The sequence below is a fragment of the Narcine bancroftii genome, chromosome 2 (genome assembly GCF_036971445.1).
Source record: "Narcine bancroftii isolate sNarBan1 chromosome 2, sNarBan1.hap1, whole genome shotgun sequence".
Lineage (NCBI taxonomy): Eukaryota > Metazoa > Chordata > Chondrichthyes > Torpediniformes > Narcinidae > Narcine > Narcine bancroftii.
In genome coordinates, this window is record NC_091470.1 from 151,909,715 (window position 1) to 151,922,064 (window position 12,350).

The 12,350-nt window shown below is 43.2% G+C and overlaps 1 protein-coding gene across 7 annotated transcripts in view; it reads right to left on the bottom strand.

Moving 5' to 3' along the window:
* Positions 1–12,350, bottom strand: part of camta1a (calmodulin binding transcription activator 1a) — a 1,025,873-nt gene that overhangs the window by 130,668 nt on the left and 882,855 nt on the right. The gene's annotated exons all lie outside the window — the stretch shown is intronic.

Sequence of the window (12,350 nt, forward strand, 5' to 3'; positions counted from 1 at the left end):
ATATATGCAGAGTCACCAAGACAAGGGTAGGAATAGGATTGTAATACAAAGTATTTTCACTTCCCTAATATTGACTGGGTCTTCCATTAGAGTTTAATTATGTCCAGGACAATTTTCGGAAACAACGTGTAGATAGCTCTATTGAAGGGGAGGCTAGGCAAGTGGGGAAGCACTGTGGGACCATGAAACATAGATCAGTGCAGCATAGGAATATCCCAGCGATCCACCATATCTGTGCTGACAATTATGCCAACCTATCTACCTGAACACATGGTCTATATCTATCTATTCCTTGCCTAAAACACTGCATCGTAGGCACCTACCACTCCCTGTGGAAAAACTTGCTTTGCACATCTTTTAAACTTTCCTCCTCCCACCATAAACCTATATTCTACAGCATTTGACATTTCTGCCCCAGAAAAAGGAGTCTAACTATCTATCCTATCAATTCCTTTCATAATTTTACATGCATCTATCAGTTTCTGAGGAGAACAAGCTGAGTTTGTTGAACCTCTCCAGGTAGCTAATACTCTTCAATCCAAGCAACATCTTGGCGAACCACTTCTGGATTCTCTTCAAAGACTCCACACCCTTCCTGCTCACAGTTCTTCAAAAGTGGCCACAACAACATCTTATGTAGCTTCAACATGACTTGTAGACATTTGTACTGAATATTCTGAACCATGAAGGTAAGTATTCCATATCAGGGACCATATTCTGTTCCAATACACAAAGATTCTCAGCAGGTCACACAGCATCTGCCCAGTTTCTCCAGCATGTTTGTGCACAGGTGCCTAATATTTTATCTGGGATCATTGGGAGCGGACACCTGCTGTTATTCGGAATCTTCTGGATTTCAGAATCATTTTAAAATAGCAGTCCCTTTAAGCCCATCCACCCGAGTTGCGCTGCCATCTCTTCACCCCCCGACGCTGCCCGCCTGCCCAAGTCATGCTGCCGTCTCTCCCCTTCGCCTGTCCGAGTCGTGCTGCCATCTCTCCCCCACCCTCGCCCACCTGAGTTGCGCTGCATCTCCCCCCGTTTGCTCACTTGCTTGCCAGCCCGAGTTGCGCTGCCATCTCTTCCCCGCCCACCTGAGTCACGCTGCCGTCCATCCCCCCCCCTCACCCGTCCGTCTGCCCGAGACTCTTTCCCCCCCCCACCCCCCACTGCTGTATCAGTGCCAGGGGAGCGGCCCCCTTCTTACTTCCCCTGCACTGGTGCTAGTACAGCAGTTTCAGCTGCGTGGGGGATTATGGGTAGCAAAGATGGCCATTGATCCTGCATTGAGCCACCGCCAGGCCAACTGAAAATGCCGCGACGCTGGATGGCATTAGTATTCGGTGATTCAGAGGCACTTATAAAGTAGCAGAATGACACGGGATATTCCAATGTGAGTTGATTGAGGGTCAAGCTTGACAGGTAGGGTAATTATAAAGTAATTATACCACTAATTAGTGACGTAGAATGCAATGGGATATATGGGAGTTGAGCGAGGGTTGCATGGGTTACGTTTGGCTCCAAACTCCATCTTTGATGAGCAGATGTCATCTACCGAAAAAAGTGCTGGTTTTTGGAGGTTGCCATTTTTTGGAATCCCGGATAAAAAGTTAGGTGCCCAGCATATGCACATTCTCCTTTTAAGAACAACGTCACAATTTTATTAAATTTAAGATTATCGCAGACAGGGATAGGACTTGTCCTCAAGTTTCCTAAATTGAGGGAAGGCTAATTTTACCACATTTGGGAAAGATGGGAACTATGGGCCAAATATATCTTGAATTACTAATAAAATCGATTGAGAACTTTGGAGAAATCCCTTTAGCCAGAGAGGGACGTGAATGTGGATTGGCTGGGATGAAAAACATGGATAATTTAGGGAATGTTAGATAATTCTGCACATTGTCAGAGATGGGGAAATCTGAGATATGAAGACTGGGAAAGAATTCAGTTTCCTACTCTTTTCTGAAAACTCAACTGTGCTGCCGTACAACATCATTTAAAATGTTGTCAGTAATTTTTCCAGCCTAAATGTAGAGGTAATACACATTCCTGCAAGTTTTGACTGTCCTAATTCATAAATCAATCAGAAGAAGCCATCAAATCCGTGAAGCTTGTTTGTACACTCCAATCAGACCATGAGCTAAATTATGCTTTGATTTCATCTACCTATTTTAGTTCCACAGCTACTCAACAAAAACCCATTAATCTCAGTTGCAGGTCTAACTGTTCCACTATCGAAGGGACTGTGAAGTAATTGTCCTGAAGTAATGCCCTCCTTCCAGCCATGACCATTGGGAGCAAGGAAGTCTAAACCACACACTGCTTCGAATCAGTGATGCTCCTTATGATTTATTCTGAAGGTGAAGCCAAAGTTCTTTTTAACAAACTGCCAGCATGCCACCCATTAAACAGCCAAGGTGTCCAGTCCCATGGCACAGAGACTTCACTTGAAATCTCCTGTCATACGACAATGACATCCTCTCACAAGAAATGTACTGCTATATCTCAACTCCAGCAATGGTGATAAACAGAAACCATTTGCAGTCGAGCCTGCAGATGTGCTTGCTGAATCTGAATCAGCTGAGACTGAAATCCCTGACCAGCTGATTTTCAATGATGAAATTAATCTAAATAAAGCCTCTTATCAAATAAGTTCAGTAAATTCTTGGTTGTCCTTTTCCACAGTCTGTCTCTGGGTTAGGGTCAGTGAGCAGCAGTTTAAGTGAGAGCAGAGCAACATCTATTATAAAATAGGAAGGGAAGGTAAGAGAAGGCAATTAAGGGTGTACAGAGGTCCTGGATAGTGTCAGCTCGGTTACTACAGCCCTACGAATAATAAAGAACTATCCTCCTGACCTGCTTTGACCCATTATGTAAAAAGGGCACAGGGTCATCAGACAGGAGTTGTTAAAGGACTATACTATCTTTTACCCCCTCCATAAATCTTCGTCCGCGAAGCCAAGCCAAAGAAAGAAAGAAAGAAGAATACTATCCAGTTCTCACCGGCTACTGGCTATTTCAAGGGCAACCGAGAGTAGTTTAGGCTGCAGATTGGCTGATGGATGGAAACTAACTAGACTGAATTAGAGTGAGACCTCCTGCCATACCTGGGAACTTTTTCAGTAAGCAGCCCATGAGACCTTAAAGACTACATGCTCTAAGTGATGCATGCACACTCCCAGTATTTGGAGAAACACACCAAATGGAGCTGATGGCCAGTGGCAAAATAAGCCTTTGTCACATGTGTGCATGGAGCTTGAATACTGACACACACAAATTCTATGTCCTGGCTTTCCTGCCCAGAGCTCTATGGTCAAAAAAACATTTTTGAGTCTGAGATCCATAGTATATGCAAGAGTCTTGGATTCTCCCAGAAATTATTATTAGTGTGATCCATTCTGCATTGAAAAAACCTGAGGATGGTAAAAAAGGTGATATTCTATTAAATGACATTCAGTGACCTGAATACAGTGTCCTCTGTTCCAGTACAAACACCCAGGGCAATGTGTGCACACAGGGACTATGTTCCAATGCACAGACTCTTGTGTCCCAAACTGCAAATGGTTCCATTTCCTGTGTAAGCACTGCCCACCTGTGTGTCTGGGAAGTTCGGCAGTTTGAACATAGAAAAGTCCAGTACGGTAACGGGACTTCAACAGTTAGCTGAGCATGAAAGACATCTGGTTGAATACAACAGTCTGCATCAGGGCACATGGTATCTTGAGTTCTGAGATGCACCTCTTTACCTGTGAGCTGAGTTGGAGATCAAAAAGACATTTCTTGGAGGATTGTCCCCAAAACTTGGATTCATTTTCTTTTTTTATACACGTAAATTTATCCCATAGTGCATTGGGCAGTCATCACAAACTTGAGCTAGGCACTTCCATGCAGTGTGACAAATACACATCTGGTGATGTCACGACTTGTGTAGTGCCCATATAAGAACATAAGAAACAAGAACAGCAGTAGGCCATCTGGCTGGTTGAGCCAGCTATGCCATTCAATGGGATCAAGACTGATCTGATGAAAGGCTCATCTCCACCTACCTGCCTTTTCCCCATATCCCATAATTCCCTTACTATTTAGAAATCTATCCAACTTTGTCTTAAATATATTGACTGAGCTCACCTCCATTGCTTCAATGGACAGCAAATTCCACAGATTCTCCATTCTCTAGGCGAAGCAATTCTTCCTCATCTGTCCTAAATGTACTACACTGAATCTTGAGGTTGTGTCTTCTAGAAATCCAGAAAGTGGAGATCAAAGACAGAGACTAGGATTGGTGTAAAATACTCAGAAAATCCAGAATAATGCCATATAACTGTTGTTTTTATTATTGTGACAGAATATTTAGAGGTAGTTTGGGAGGAATTGTTAGAGCAGCTTGCACACACACATTTTAAAACACAGAATATTTGCAGGACTCTTGCAGAATGCTTTTTGCAAGAGGCAACAAAGTATGGACAACAGCTTGCCTGGTTGAGTATGTGATCTTTGCAGGCAGAGGAGAACAGTTTTGCTCTCAGAGAGGGAAGGAGTGAAACAGAGAGACACAGAAATCAGTTCAAGAAGGACAAGCTGGCAAATTTTGGAAAGCTCTCTGGTCAAAGGAGAAGACTGGTGATCCAAAAGGTGACCTGAAAGAAAGAAAGAGGATCATCTGGAGAACCCTGAAGGGGAAAATTTCGTCAGCAAGACTGATTGAGAAGGAATCAGTTGCGGATATTCTGGAAAAGGAATCTCTCCCTGAAAACAAACAAAAGCCCTCCTGAGTGGTAACCATTTGCCTGTTAAGTACCAAAGACTGGTGAACTTTGTTCATGCTAACATCTGTGCACAGTACAAGAATTGCCTGCAACCAGTAAGATTGGACTGTGATCCAAAGAACTTTTCTAATCTTAAATATACATTACACACACCTGCGCTTAGTATTAGAGGGGGGGGGGGGATTAAGTAGTTATGTAGGTTAGGTAATAAGTTAAAGTTTAATTCTGTTTTCTTGTTCAAATATAATTAAAAACTACTTTTGTTTAAGAACCCTGTGTTGTGGGGCATATCCATGCTGCTGGTTTTTGGGGTCCTCTGGACTCTGTAACATTATGGTTTAAGGGGGTACTATGTAGGGTTCAGAAGAGCTGACTGTTGTTGAAGAATGGGAAGGAGAAAGCAACCAGAGAGAGTGACCCTGCTCTGTATCCCAACCCCATCTCTAAGATGAGTAGAGGAACCAGGGATTGGCTGGACAGGATATAAGAGACTCCTTAAAAGTTTTGGTCAGGCACCTGGAAAATACTATTCTCAAAAGCAACTCTCTCCACAATTCAATCCTTAACAAATGCCACACTAATATAGTACACCAATCAGTTGGGAGAACTGAGATGAAGTATAAAATCCTTCAGGTGCACCTGCGCTGATTATAACACATGAATTAATGAATCACTGATCTCATTAATTTAATGCATTAAAAAACTCTAAATTTCCTGCTTTGTGGCACCATGCCTTGAGAACTTAGACGTTCAGATTCTCTGGGGATCTCTATTGCAGAGTTGGGAACAATGATGTGCAGGTCATCCTGACATACAATGTGAGAATGTAACACTTCTGCAGACAATGAAAGGCACCATCTTCTTCATGTGGGCCTGATGTGGCCTCCGGCTCCTCTAATGCACCAGTCGTCCACCCTGGCGAGTACCTTATGGACCAGGATTTGCTCTCTTAGAAAGATTCTGGGAGCTGTCACCTTCTGTCTCTGACTATTGCCGATGCATGGCAGCCAGTGGAGAAACAGCTTTTGGGCTGTTGTCCTTCTTTGAGGCTGTGAACAAACTGTAGGGAGCTTCGTTGAATTGCATGATATTCTACAGAAATGTGTAGCCCCAGTCTAGGGTCTCGTTTCTGGGTCTAGACCATGCTGCTGATGTCCTTTCAGTCTGGATTTTGCGTGGGATCTAAGCACTAAACACAGTGATGTCAAAAGAAATCCAGTTCCTAATCCCTGGCAAATTCGGGAGTTCCTGGGGATGGATCACCATCCCTCAATCCTTATGCTCCATCATTAGTTTTTAAAATGTATTTATTAAAAAAAAAATTAATTTAACTTTTTAAAACTTTAGACATGTAGCACAGTAGCATATCCTTCCGCACCCAAATGCAACCCAAATACCCCAATGAACCTTCAAGCCCTGTACGTTTTGAAGGGTGGGAGGAAACTGGAGCACCCGGAGGAAACCCACACAGACACGGGGAGAATGTACAACCTGGGTTGCTGGCACCATAATAGCTTCATTCTAACTGCCTCTGTGGATTTGCTGAGTAACCTTCACTCACCTCCACAGTCCCCAAACATTGGAATTGGCAGAAATATTTATTTATAACATCCTTATCCATGTGTGAGGTGCCAAAGTATTGGAGGGTTGTTTAAAAAAGGCTCCAAAAGTAAACCAGGTGAGCCTGACATGAGTAGTAGGTAAATTGTTGGAGGGTGTTCTGAGAGATCGGGTATGCAAGTATTTGGACAGCCAAGGGCTGATTAAAGATAGTCAGCATGGCTCTGTGTGTGCTCGGTCAAGTTTAACAAATCTTGTAGAGTTTTTTGAGGAGGTTACCAAGAAAGTAGATGAAGGAAAGGCTCTGGATGTTGTCTACGTGAACTTTAGTAAGGCCACACTGGAGTTCAGAAGGTTCAGACACTGGATTCAAAATTAGGTGAATGGGAAAAGACAGAGAGTGGTAGTGGAAAATTGCTTCTCAGACTAGAGAAGCAATTTTACACTGCTGGGCCTCAGGGATCAGTGCTGGGACCATTTTTGTTTATTGTCTATATCAATGATCTGGATGATAATGTGGTAAATTGGATCAGCAAGTCTGCTGGTGACACGAAGACTGAGGGCATTGTGACAGCGAGGAAGGTTTTCAAAGCTTACAGATGGATCTGGACCAATTGGAAAAAATGGGTCAGAATGAGGCAGATGGATTTTTAATGTAGAGAAATGTGAGATGTTTTATTTTGGAAGGACAAACCAAGGTAGGACATACACAGTAAATGGTAGGGCACTGAGGAGAGTGGAGGAACAAAGGGCTTTGGGAATTCAGATACATAATTCCCTAAAAGTAGTGTTACAGGTGGACAGGGTTGTGAAGGAAGTTTTTGGCATCTTGGCCTTCATAAATTAAAGTATTTAGTACAGGAGTTGGGATGTTATATGAGGTTGTACAAGACATTGGTGAGGTCAAATTTGGAGTATTGTGGGCAATTCTGGTCACCAAACTATAGGAATGATATCAGTAAAATTGAAAGAGTGCAGAGAAGATTTACGAGGATGTCAGGTCCTCAGGAGTTGAGTTACAGGGAAAGATTAAACAGGTTAGGACTCTATTTCTTGGAGCGATTAAGAATGAGGGGAGATTTGAATGAGGTTTACAAGATTATGAGAGGTATAGATAGAGTAAATGCAGGTAGGCTCTTTCCATTATATTAGGAGAGCTAAATATGTCATAGATTTAGGGTGAAAGGGGAAAGGTTCAGGGGGAACATTAAGCCTCCAGGGTTTGGCTAACCCCTGAAAATGAAGATAGATGTTCCCTTGAAGCCATTGTTGAAAGCCATAGAGCTGAGCAGCCTGGAAAGGACTATCCCTTTATTTGAGGAAAAAGTGACACGAAATGAGCCTGAGGTTGGCAGTGCAATAGTGCGGTGAGAGGTGAGCCATGACTACTGATTGGTAGCAGTCCTGAGCCTGTGACAATTAGACCTCTGGGAGTTGTTTGATGGGGTCTGACAAACCTTGCAATCTCCACCAACAGACACATGGAAACACCACCTTTTTCAAGTATGTGCTGACCTTATCAGCAATTCTTACATCCCAGGAATGCACAGCATTTTAAAAGTGACAGTCTGACAACAATGAAGTTGGAAGATATTCTTCATTATTGCCTTTTTTTTGAAAATCGTACTGATTTATAACAGTGATGATTGATTATTTTGGATCAAATCCAAGGGATCAAGGGGGAAGCAGAATGTGAAATTAACATGAAAATAAGTCCAGAGAGTGTTTATTACCTTCATAAAAACACAGGCATATTGATGGGTCTCACACTCAGTTCTGCCACTGCAGAGGAACACCATCTCCACTAATAATAATTTAAGACAGGTCAATTGCAAATTTTTAATCTAAGATTGATAGATTTTTGACAATTAAAGGCATAGAATAAAGTTGGATCAAAGCTCGCTCTGATCTAAAGACTGGTGAAGCAGATTTGAGAGGGCGAATTGTCCATTCCTGTTCTTACGCCCTTTACCACACATGGCTCAAATCAAAGTCCCACGTAATGAAATTGGTCATGTGGCAGGTGAGGTGAATGTCAAATCAACTGAGAGAAATGGCAATATTACCCGGAGACCTACGTGCAGCCACAATATAAATGCATTTATACACCTTTCATTTGTTTTCATTCTATTACATTTCTGACAAGTTGTTGACATTCTCTGTTCATTTCCATGGAGACAAGGTCAATAGTAAATGTCAGTTTAATTTTTTTTTGTTGTTACTGCTGTTTAAAGGGACAGAATGATCGTGACAAAAGTGCCTGCCAAACCACTTGTTCTTTTTCTGGTTTGGGCTCAGAATATAAATGCCTCAATGTCTGTCCCATTTTGCTCCCTTCAACCACTTCACCCCAAGAAGACTGAGCCCACATCTCGATGTGCCATTCAACAGCGAGTTACACATCAAGCCCTCTCCAGTGTCAGAAGATTCAGCTTTCAGATAGGATATTAAACCAAGGCCCCACCCGACTTGAGTGCATGAGTTGGATCCCATGGATCCCGCAATATCAATGCAAAGAACACCAGAGGAAATCAACTTCACCCTGGTCATTGTCTTCTTGCAGTTTAAGACTGAGGGAGGCTACTGGGTACATATTTCCCACATTGCAACCATAATCACAGCTCCTCTTTGACTGCAGGCACCTGGGGATGCCTCAGAGTCATCAAGGACACTCCGAACATGCAAGTTCTTTATTATGGACATTTCTTTGAATCTTCCTGCCTTGAAATGTTTCATCTCAAAATCTCAGCCATTCCACGTGCTGGAGCACCTGAGGGGTCTCAGCCTGAATATTAGTCACACAACCCCTGGGGTCATCCAATCACTCCCCTTTTGACTTGCCTCACAATTTAGCCTCATTTCCAAAACCTTCGCATAGGCACAATCTGAGCTTCTGACTCCTCAGACAGAAGTTTGCTTACTGGTGGCTCCACATGTTTGGCAAACCACAATCCGCTCCCCTCCTGCCTGAGGATCCTGCGGGTTCCATGATCTTGGAGACGTACGAGGATTCCAACAGACAGCACCTTTTATTCGAACGATTTGTCACTGAAGTGGCCAATTATCTTCAGTCAGATGCACAATCCCAAAGTGCTTTACAGCCCATGAAGTACTTTACAAAATGATCCAACTTAGAAAAACTTGGTTTTCTGCACAATCTCCCACAATAAAAAAAAACTCAGTGATGCTTGAGTAGTATTTAATTATACTGCCATAGAATCTATTTTAGTGATATTTAAGGGATGAATATTGACCCATTTCATTATTTCATTAGGTGAAGCTCTCCTCCCTTCTGCCATGGTGTCTTTTAATTCCAGTCAACTAATTGGGTCTCAATTTAAGATCTGATCTGAAAAGTAGCATCTTGGATGATGCAGAACTGTCTACTACACTGGCTGGATTTTTATGTCAGGCATTGGAGTGGGACCCTAGTCCATTACATTCTGATTGTGAGACAACTGCGGTGCCACTTTTAATGGAGGATTTCACCATAGCTCGAAATGCTGGAATAGCCACTCCTCTGTTAATGTCATTGGTACGCCAAATTGTGGAAAAAATGTGAGAAATACAGAAAAAAAGGAAATGTAGAAAGATGGCAGAAAAAATGGACTGGGAAACTCCCCAACTAGCACTTTAAAAACAGAGAAAGGGATTCACTAAGATTTCACAAAAATAACCAAACATTGAGAATCTCGCTGTGTGGATGTGCCCTACAATGTCAGCTCCATGTATGTACATGTGCATTTGTGTTTGCATAGCAAAAGGCTGCAAGTCCTGGGAATGTTACTTTTCAGATATCGAATTGAAGCCCAGTTAGTGAAAGGAACACTTCACTTGTGAACCTGTAGGGGAAATTTACTGCATCCTGATTCAGCCTCATGGAGAATGGACGCAGACTGGCAAATCACTTCTTTGAGCACCTTCTCTCTGTCTGCTACAACAGCAGGGATCTCCCAGTGGCCAACCACTTCAATTCCACACTCCACTGCCATATTGACATGTCTGATTACGGCCTTGTGTACTGTCAGACCACTCACCTTGTATTCCATTATTGCATCACTGAAATAAAGTCTCCAACATCAATATCAACTTTCCAATTTCCTGTAACCCCCTCCCCCATTCCCTCCTTTATGTCATCCTTCTGTCTCCCTTTCTCCAGGTCCCCAACCCCTTCCTTCTCCTATCGGAGAGCATCTTTCTCAGCCTTCCGCTCCCCTCCTGATCACTTCAGCTCCTTTCTTCTCTCCCCTCAAGACAAAGGAGCAGAAATAGACACTTCAGCCCATTGAATCTGCCCCACCATTCAACCATGAGCTGATCCATTTTCCCACTCAGCACCATTGCCTGGCCTTCTTTCCATGACCTGGCTAAACAAGAACCTTAAATACACCCAATGACCTGACTTCCACAACAGCCTGTGGCCACAAATTAACTACCCTCTGGCTGAAGAAATTCCTCTGCATCTCTATTCTAAGCGGTCATTCTTTAATCCTGAAGTTACGCCCTCTTGTCCTAAACTCTCCAACCACGGGAAACAACCTTTCTATATCTCCTCTGCCAATGCCTTTCAACATTTGAAATATTTCAATGAAATCGCCCCGCATTCTCCTAAATTTCAATGAATGCACGTCAAGAGCTGTCAACCCTCTCATTCCTGGAATCATTCAAGTGGATCTCCTTTGAACCCCCTCCAATGCCAGCACATCCTTTCTTAAAGGAGGAGCCCAAAACTGCTCACAATACTCTAAGTGAGTTCTCACCAGTGTATTATAAAGCCTCGATATAACATCCCTTCTCTTATTTTCTATTCCTCTTGAAACGAGTGCCAGCAGTGCTATCCTGCATGAGGACTCTCAGGTCCCTTTGCATCTGGGTATTTTCTTCCCATTTAAAAAAGTCTGCTGGAGTGCATGACCTTACACTCCCATCTGTATCCACCTATCACCTGCTAGCCTGTGCTCCTTCTCGATCCACTCCTCCCCTCCAACCTTCTTATCCAGTCCTCTGCCTGATTTCAGCACAGCTGAAGAAGGGATCAGGCCTAAAACGCTGACTGCCTTTGACTTCCTATGGATGCTGCTTCATTTGCTGAGTTTCTCCGGCACTTTGTGTATTGCACTTGACCCCAGTTTCTGCGGATTTCTTGTTTACCTTCAAAAAGTTGGAAAGAGAAACATGATTAGTTTTTCTCTCTTGACAGTTGTTGCCTGACTGCCGAGTCCTTCTAGCATTTTCTGTTCCAATTTGCACGTTTAATCATTTAAGAAAAGGTTGGATGTGTACATGGAGGTGAGGGGGTTGGAGGGTTATTGGCAGAGAGCGGGAAGTTTGAGCTAGTGGAGCTGTTCTAGTGAACCGGTGCGGACTCGAAAGGCCAACATGGCCTGTTTCCGCTCCGTAAATGGTTATATGGTTAAATATCGGACCTCTGTGGATGTCTTTATTTCACTCTGTAATATTAGCTTAAGTCCAGCAGGTGGCAGGCATGCAGCACCATTTCTTCCCTATAAATGGCCAGATGGAAAAAGGATGCACAATGCACTGGTGAATAAACTCAGACCCATTCCGAATTACATTTTCTGTCAACTCCCTCGTTGCCATTATAAATCGCCTGCATTAAGAGAGGCAAGTGTCTGCATCAGGTCCTGTGCCCCTAGTGTGCTCTTTCTCTCTATATCTGCAATCCATGTATTTATTTCACCCCCCCCCCCCCCCTCCTTTTCCCTCCTCCCCACCCTCCTGTCAGAATTTCCACCAAACTTGCTTTACAGAGGAATGCTTTCCATAGCAGTTCAGGGCAGTTGTGCCTTATTACAGGGTTGCAAATGGTGCGTGGCATCACAGAACATTAAGCTACTTGCTGTTTTACTGCACTTTCTGTTCTCAGCCTGTTCCTTCCCTCACGACATTTTCTCAAAGACTCCCGCAAGGAAGCCGAGGCATTCATTCGGTACAACCTGCATGTTATTTTTCTTTAATTCAATCTTTTATCCCTGCTGCTTTCACAAATTCTCTCCCTTC